We start from the raw sequence: 8,405 nt of genomic DNA on the forward strand, positions 1-8,405 counted from the left end.
AGAGGCTCAGTATGCTTCAAAGCATACTTAAAGAGAGTATATAAAACTTTACCACCGGAGCAGATGTTTGAAATGTGCAAGTTTGTACAATTTGTCATCCGAAAACATCTTAAAGTGTTCCGAGCAACCAAACTCAAAGGCAAAATACTTTTGTCGTGCCCACAAAAAGTGACAGAAGTTATTTTGGGAATGAATAAAAGAGAGAGCTTGAGAGAGAAGTTAAAATCTTGCTTTCGTACTTTCACACCTCCACACACTCATTGGCCGTGATCATCAGATTGTCGATCCCAGAAAGTGTCTGTAAGGTGTGGTGGGTTTCCACACGCTGTTCTGTGATCCAACAAGCACTTTGTTTGAAGCACACTGATCCACTTACGCAATGATTGAACAACCGAGTGCACCACCATGCATACCATGAATGCTGCGTTATCCCTGTTTGTTCAACTGATTGCGTCAAGAGTGTGTTGCAGCCAGTAGGAAGCTATGATGACAGGTCTTCTGCCATTTACTTTCGTACAGACATTCATGGTCCCCTGAGGATGAACTATAATGGCTTTGGTGATCCTTTAACATTTTCCCTAGAATTGCCAAAAGGTCAAATTTGTCAAACATTCTGTAAATTCAGTATGATATCTCAACATCTGCAGGATGGATTGGCACAAAAGTCCCTGGACAGTGTATTCTAATAACTTAGGTGATCGCCTGACCTTTCTTCTAGTGCCACCACAAGGTTGATATTTTCATTTCACATTTCTTTTCATTGAAAACCCTCAAAAAACTATAGGATGGATTGCTGTGACATTTGGGAGAGACATTTGTAGTACCCAGAGGATGAACTGCCATCACCAGGTCAACATTGTATTCTATCTAATACTTGTACTGGTTTATGATCAAATACCTGTAAAACTAAGGCCGGCTACACACTGGATGTGTTGCGCGAGAATGTCAGCTGCGTGGCGTGTCCGTTTTTATTTTGGCTCCCATGATAACAGGTTAGAGCTTACACACTGCCTGCATGACACGCATGTCTCACACACGGCTCGAGTGTGCACACTAGAAATAAATCGCTGCCTATTTTTCATGCAACACGTGAGCGTGTTGGAAGCGTTTCCAGGCTAAATCGAATAGGAAAGATGTTTATACTGTATTAATATATTATGTGAATAAATGACATGTTGATGTTTGAAAGTATCTATGTTTTGACATCAATGCAGATATAAATGTAATTAAAAAAAAGAATTTAATTGACAGACAGCCCACTTACCCATTTTTCAGAGTTTTAATCTGTCGGCGCTATGTCCCAAGATGGCCCTCCCTGTACGTCACCTAGCAACAGCAGCGCCGCGTCAGACACATTTCTGGTCCGTGGGACATAAAGAAATCTACGTAGCCGCCACGCGGCTGACACGCAACAGAAACGCCACGCTCGTGCAACACAGCCAGTGTGTAGCCTGCCTAATGTTCCCATCAGCCTAAGTTGTAGTTTGTATTTAGGGCAAATTTGTACATGTTAGCAAGCTAGCACACCAAACTAAAATTGTAAACATCAAAATGCTAACATTATATTGTGAGCATGTTAGCATTCTGACTTTAGCTTTTAGCTCAAAGCCACTGTGCCTGCGTAGGCCTATAGCCCATAGACTCTTTGTCTTGTTTAATTATTGGTGATAGCGTTGCACTTCATAACTTATTGTTCTCTCAGTGTTGCAGATAAACCTCTTCAGCCCGGCAGACCATTTGGTGGGAACATTATTACAAACTCATGTTGTGCAGACCTGCATTGCTCAAACTCCGAGCATAACTGTAAATTGTAGTCTATACCCCAATGTTTCCAAGAATACTAAATATGTTAGTCTGAATTACACGTGGACTTACATGAAGTAGTAGACATCTAAAAGATTTCATGTAATGCAATGCTGCAGCCATACAAATATCAGTAAGTGTAATACAGCAGTATTAAAGGAAAATAACATCTAAATACAGATTTTGCACATCTTATATGTGATGTCCAACAGTGAGTTTTAATTTCTTTACAGAGACTTTTATGGGAATATTTAATGTGTAACATTTTCTGGTATTTCTCCACCTCGGACACATGTCTTTAAAATATACAATCAGATAAAAGTGGCGTTAAAAGATGCAATAAAGGTTTAAGGGCAGGGCTGGATTATCAGCAAAGTAACTGCTCCCAGGCTCCAGGCCTCAAAGGCCCCATATTGATCCTTTCTTAGTTGGTTTTGATTAATTGCCAATTTGTTCAGGCATATGCACCACGAATTCAATATTAACTCAAATGATTAAGGGTCTCAAAGCGGATGCTGCATTACTTGTTTACCTGTGTCAAAATGTGCAAGTCTCATACTCGTAAATGTACTTGTGTTTAACCAAATTACCACAAATGGGGTCAGTGGGGGCCCACAGGAAATGTCTGCACAGGGGGCCCCTTGTGAGCCATGTTTTTGGGTCAAGCAAAATGATACTTTAGCAAAATGAAATGCAGACTTTTCCCCCCTATTTTTAGAAAAGCATGTAAGCTATCTACATGATCATTTGCCACCTCCCTCAGTCATCACTCGTGTGAATAAATGTATTTATTGTGCTGGATCAAGAGATCCGTAGTGACAAGTTGCAAGACTTTGACCTGGTGAGCAGCCACTCCACTCCAAAGCTGTGAAGGAGATTTGAGGCCTGAAACCCTTCATGTTACTTTTTCTATGCTATGACCTCTCTTTCCCCACACTTGATCATTTTCTCTGCCACCGTGTGATCTTTTTCTATGTAAGGTTAGCCGAGGCGGAGGCCCACTCTGCGGTCCAGGTGTATTTATCTACAGGATGGTAACATCAATCTCGTGCAGCCATATTTGTGTGCAAAGCCCGGCCCAAGAAAATAACCTAACTGTAGAGAAAAAAAACAGATTTAACAAGAAAAACATGAAGCTAACTGCAAAACTGTGAACAAACTACAATTAGATCCCCTACCCTGGTAGCGGTCCACGCTTGCTTCAATCAGTTTCCACGCTTGTCTATCAATGCCCCATGAAATTGAGCCTCCTCCTTTACCGGCTAGGGCAGTGATTCCCAAAGTGGGGGTCGGGACCCACAGGGGGGTCGCGAGCCAGAGGGGGGGGGTCGCAAGTTGATTTCCAGAAATAAAATAAAAATTTAAAAACGATTTAGAAATATCATATGTTAGCCATGATTTCAACACAAGATAAAACTGTTGTGTTATTTTGTGTTGTCAATATGCTCGTGTTTGGATATGCCTATAGTGCGTGCGCGGTTGCGCGCAATGTTTATATACGTTTATAATGGGGGGGTCGCAAGTCACTTGCACCGTTACTTTGGGGGTCGTGGGCTGAAAGTTTTGGGAACCCCTGGGCTAGGGGACCACCCAAAGATGCTGATTAGTATTTGATATTCTGTTATCTTATAGAGAACAAGACCTGGTCCACAAATTCATCCACACATGTATTATTAAAATACAAAATATTCTAATAAACATTTTAGGCAAGTACTTTCAATTCAAATTGCATTGCTTAATGTCACACGAGTAAAATTCTGCAAGTTTTAGGCGCATTAGTAGCTCACTTGGTAGAGCAGGCGCCCATATATGGAGGTTTACTCCTCAACGCAGCGGACGCATGTTTGACTCTGCCCTGTGGCCCTTTGCTGCATGTCATTCCCCCTCTCTCCCCTTTCAGCTGTCCTATATAAATAAAGGCCTAAAATGCCCCAAAAATAATCTTAAAAGGTTTTTATTTCGTATAGCACTCACGTTTAGGTAGAAGTGTAGATAATATTTCATCAGGTCTGCCTACTTAGCTATTTTACTTTAAACCTAAAACTTAAAGCACTTTAAATAGTGCCATTTAGTGTGTAAAAAGAAGTGAAATGTACTGACAAATGCATAATTCTCAGCGCAGCATGGACTTTATTTTACAGTCACCTGAATTAAAATTACGATTATTATGTTGAAATTGAGCCAACATGGAATACAGAGCCAATTCTAAAAGTCATAAGTGATACCTTGTTTAGGCATTACAAATACAAACACACCTTTGACAGCCTCAAAGCACACTCTTGTAAAACCTGTCGTTGCAACGCCCTGTCAGGCAAATTCGCACGCCATACATTTCACAGTGAAAATAAACACCCCGTGTTCACAGAAGAAGAAAGCCCGCTTCAATCACTCACTGAGCCTTTATGTGTTTTATTGATCCTCAAACAATCCTCCCGCAGCGAGGTGAGACTGTAAACCATTTTGAATCATCATTATTTATAATATTGTCTTTATTTGAGGACATTCTGCCCAAATGCACATCTGTAATTACCGCACATGTCACACAGGAGGAGTAAGTTTCACATTGAGTGCTGGTTTGGAGTCAGTTATTGAACAATGTATTCCTCATAGTTGACGACTGAGCTTCCCCTCAGGCGTTCCTACAGATCTCAGAGGGTTGACTCTTGAGAAGGCAGAAGAAAAGAACAGTGCTTCCAGTAAGCCATTGTCTCTGAGTATAGGGTTATTAATCCAGACAATAAAGGCTGTAGCCTCACAGCAGCGCACGTTTTACATTTACAGTGGGGGCTTTAAGAGAGAGTTAAAACAATTGTGCGGAAAAAAAAGCTTTGGTGTTTTACTCAAGGACAATTTGAGTAACAATGGGGGGGGGCGGTAACAGGGGTAACTACATATCTTGTTAACCAGTGGTGGAGGAAATATTCCGATCCTTTAGTAAAAGTAGCGAGATAAGAAAGATAAAACTTTATTTATCCCAAGGGAAGTTGCTGTTGCAATACAAAGTGGGAAGAGTGCAAATACAAAAAGTGCATGTAATATGTAATGTAATACAAACGTCTAAGATAACAATAAGGAGCAAATCCAAAACAAATAGCCTATACAACGCTGATATCAGGTTAACAAATGGATCATAAAAATGTAAACAGGTTAACATATACTGTAGGTTGCATATATAGATATGTATGTACGGTATCAGATCTGAAGTATAGGTACGACATGGGTCATGCAGAACAAGCAGTAATGCAATAAAAATACTTCATTGTCCTGAATGGCAGGACAATGTAAAGTAAAATGTACTGAAAGAACACATTTTTCAGAAATATGGCTCCTGTTATGCGATTGAAAAAAAAAAGAATTAGTGGATTATAATTACTGATGCATCAATGACCTGCATTAGCTAAAGTGGAAAGAATTTGAACTATTTTATATCATAAATCATAATCTCACTAACTAAACTTCTTCACTAAAGCAGTGGATAAAATGTAGTGGAATAAAAAGTATAACATTTCTCTCTGAATTATGTAAAGTAGGGCGACATGGAAATACTTAACTGGCCCTAACCCTATGAAGTAATTCAAATTGGCACACTGTCATTAACGCATCAACGACACACACCAATGCAAGAAAATGGTATTTCACATGTAATTGTCCCAAAATCTCATTAAAATTGTTATTATTTTAGATCTAAACCGTTTAAATGCTTTGACATTCCCCTGTGTCGGCACAGACACTGTCCCCTATAAGGAAGATGGAATCAGAAGTGGCAGTCATATGGTTGCAGTTATCCTGTTTTTGCTGTTTTTGTATTTCACATAATGAGGGTTTGAAAAAGGCAAGACACGGTTTGTAGACCCTCCGCTGAGGACTTCTCACATGTGAAACACTAAACAATTATATGTAAATCAAGCCAGCAGGAATGTAAAAAGCTGAAACAAATGCCCTGGATTAGATCAGATGAAACTTTAACAACCCCTTTGGGGAAATTGGGTCATTTCAGCAGCAAGACAACCAGTAAACACCATTAGAGTGCAAGTTCAGGGCATACATCAGTTAGATGAATGAAGACCGGTAGATTCACAGAAATAAAACCCAAGTATGTGTTGTTATCATTTCACACTTTCTGGTTTAAATTGGTGTCTGTTTTGTTTTTCAGTAACTTATTTTCGTGCACATAGTTTTCCTTTTTTGTGCACTGTCCCTGTGAAGAAACCAAAGGTCGTGGTTTCGGTTAGATATTGTGCTTCAATCAAAAATCACATTCCCTTAACCCTTAACCAGACATAACCATTTGAAAGGTTAACCCTCTGGGGACGAAAGACACAACAGTGAGTCCTACTCAAAAAGCAACGTTAGAAAATTTCATTTCAGACATGTATTTACTATTTTGATCATATACTGTATAACCACAAGACTTTGGTAAACTAACTTCAAGCACCAAAACAATTTGTACAACACATCATAAGTTAGGGTTGGTTTTCAAAAAGAGATTTCAGGACTTTCAAAAAGCCAGTATCAAGGTTTCAGCTTAAGTGCCAAATGATGTCTTTACACATTGCTCTAGATACAAATTTGGCGTCGCTCCACGGAAAGCTGAGTGTGTTCGGAACATTGTGATGTCAAACACACGGGGATCAGTTATATGCAAATACCTCAAAAAGGGACATTTAAAGATGCCATAAGCGATGTCGGGTGACGTTACTTCTTGCTGATATTCAAAATGTTTTTTAAAACAAGACTAGTTTGCCCCTCCCTCCTCCTCATCCCGTTCTCTCCCTTCTGTGCTTGTGCTTCCATGCACGTTTGCTGTATGTGCCAACAAATGTTGTAGCCTAAAAAACGCCTGACATCGCTTTGAGCACCTTTAAGAAGATGTGTAAAAATGCCCTAGGATGTTTTTGTTGCTATGAGTGGATACTGTATTGTAAATTTTGCAGATTTGTTCTATATGAACATTTTGTGACTTGACAAACACCTTAATTAACATTTCCTCATTAGGTCACCTTCACTGCATTACATCTAAATCTGCACTGCAACGTGTTCACATAGTGTGAGACAACATTATCTGTAAATGTACATGTGTGTAGGCATGTGTGTATGCATCTGTGTCTATGTGTATGCACGTGTTTATGTGAGCAGTAAGTAGGTAAATATACGGTGTACGTGTATGTAAAGATGTCTACATGAGTGAAGCATAAAACTTGGATTTGGATTTTGGATTTACTACAGGATAAAAATAGAGAAAGGGGATAGGACCTGAAACGTTTGTTCATGAACTTCTTTCTACTCCTTTTTGAACATGGGAATTTTTTTGATTAAATTACTCACAATACTTTTGGAAGATTGTGCTGAGAAGCACATGACCTTATATATCTGTCATTTAAATTTGATATATGTATGCATATGCATGCCTGTGTATATATATATATATATACATGTTACATTATATTACATGTTTAAAATAAACTACTACTACTACTACTACTATCATGTACATGCGCTAATTATTCAGGGCCATGTGCCTGAACCAAAGTCTATATTTAAAAAGAAAAATGTAATAAATTGTATTTCAAATTACCCACGTTTGGGGGAAATGATATTGGTATAAAACTGCAAAAAAGCAGTTCCTGTGTTACCTGAGACAAACTGGAAAAAGCAGTTGTAACGTATTATATCATTCATTATTTAAATGGCATTAAACCTGACTGAAGTTTTCTACTTGTGCATAAAAGATGGTATGACTTTGACAGCTATTACCACTATGCCCCAAAGGTGTCATTATTTTTGTTTAATAATACGAGATATGGCTGATAATTCACAAGCAAATAGATGTGTGGAGGTTTGTTTGAACTGAGATTAGATGACTGAAGCGTGTAATTATATACACATCACTATACAGCTGGGTGAAGGCAGCTGTAATGGCATGAGTAATGGCTGTGGACCTGAAACCATTCTCGGTTTCTGTTTTTACTTAGCACACGTTGGATTGAAACATGTCTGCCTTGGGATTGCATCACTAAGTGTGGATGTGGAACTGGTGTTAGCGACAGAATAAGTGTTTTAAGTGTTCTGTGGGTGCTTTGCTGAGAGTTTGCACCCAGTTTCACAGCGAGTGAAATTACATTACATTTAAATATTCCATGAAAGTGCTGCGGCAGCACAGTGTTGTTTGAACTAAAAGAATCGTTGAACAAAGTATTTAATTCATGCGTTGACTTTTTCTCTACTCATTTAGAGCTAATTCTTGGGTTTGTTGGTCTATAATATCTTCCTTGTGCCTGGTGTGGAGCCTCAGGCCCTGTTCACATTTATGACACCAAAACAGACACAATTATTTTGTATCAGTGCTGCAGGCATTTCTGGATAATGTGGATTAATAGAGTGCAGGGAAAATATCCCAAACAGCTCTGTCAACAAAAATGCAGAAAATCTTAGCCACTGCCAGATGTTATAGTGTTTCGTTAAAATTTGCACAAAATGTTTTTCAACTTGGAAAGTTACATCTGCACCATCACGTTGCTTTTTTTAGTTGTGCTTCTCGTGACAACCATGCGGCAACTACAGCATTTCACTTGCACTAGGGAAATTTTGCTCTGTAAATCCTC

The 8,405-nt window shown here is 39.0% G+C and overlaps 1 long non-coding RNA gene across 1 annotated transcript; it reads left to right on the forward strand.

The window, feature by feature from the left end:
* Positions 1–897: 897 nt before the first annotated feature.
* On the forward strand, positions 898–7,043 carry LOC116691440 (uncharacterized). The gene is made up of 3 exons (XR_004332480.1): positions 898–1,026; positions 6,888–6,891; positions 7,030–7,043. It is a non-coding gene; the product is annotated as an uncharacterized LOC116691440 (long non-coding RNA).
* Positions 7,044–8,405: the final 1,362 nt, after the last annotated feature.

The sequence above is a fragment of the Etheostoma spectabile genome, chromosome 6 (genome assembly GCF_008692095.1).
Source record: "Etheostoma spectabile isolate EspeVRDwgs_2016 chromosome 6, UIUC_Espe_1.0, whole genome shotgun sequence".
Classification (NCBI taxonomy): Eukaryota; Metazoa; Chordata; class Actinopteri; order Perciformes; family Percidae; genus Etheostoma; species Etheostoma spectabile.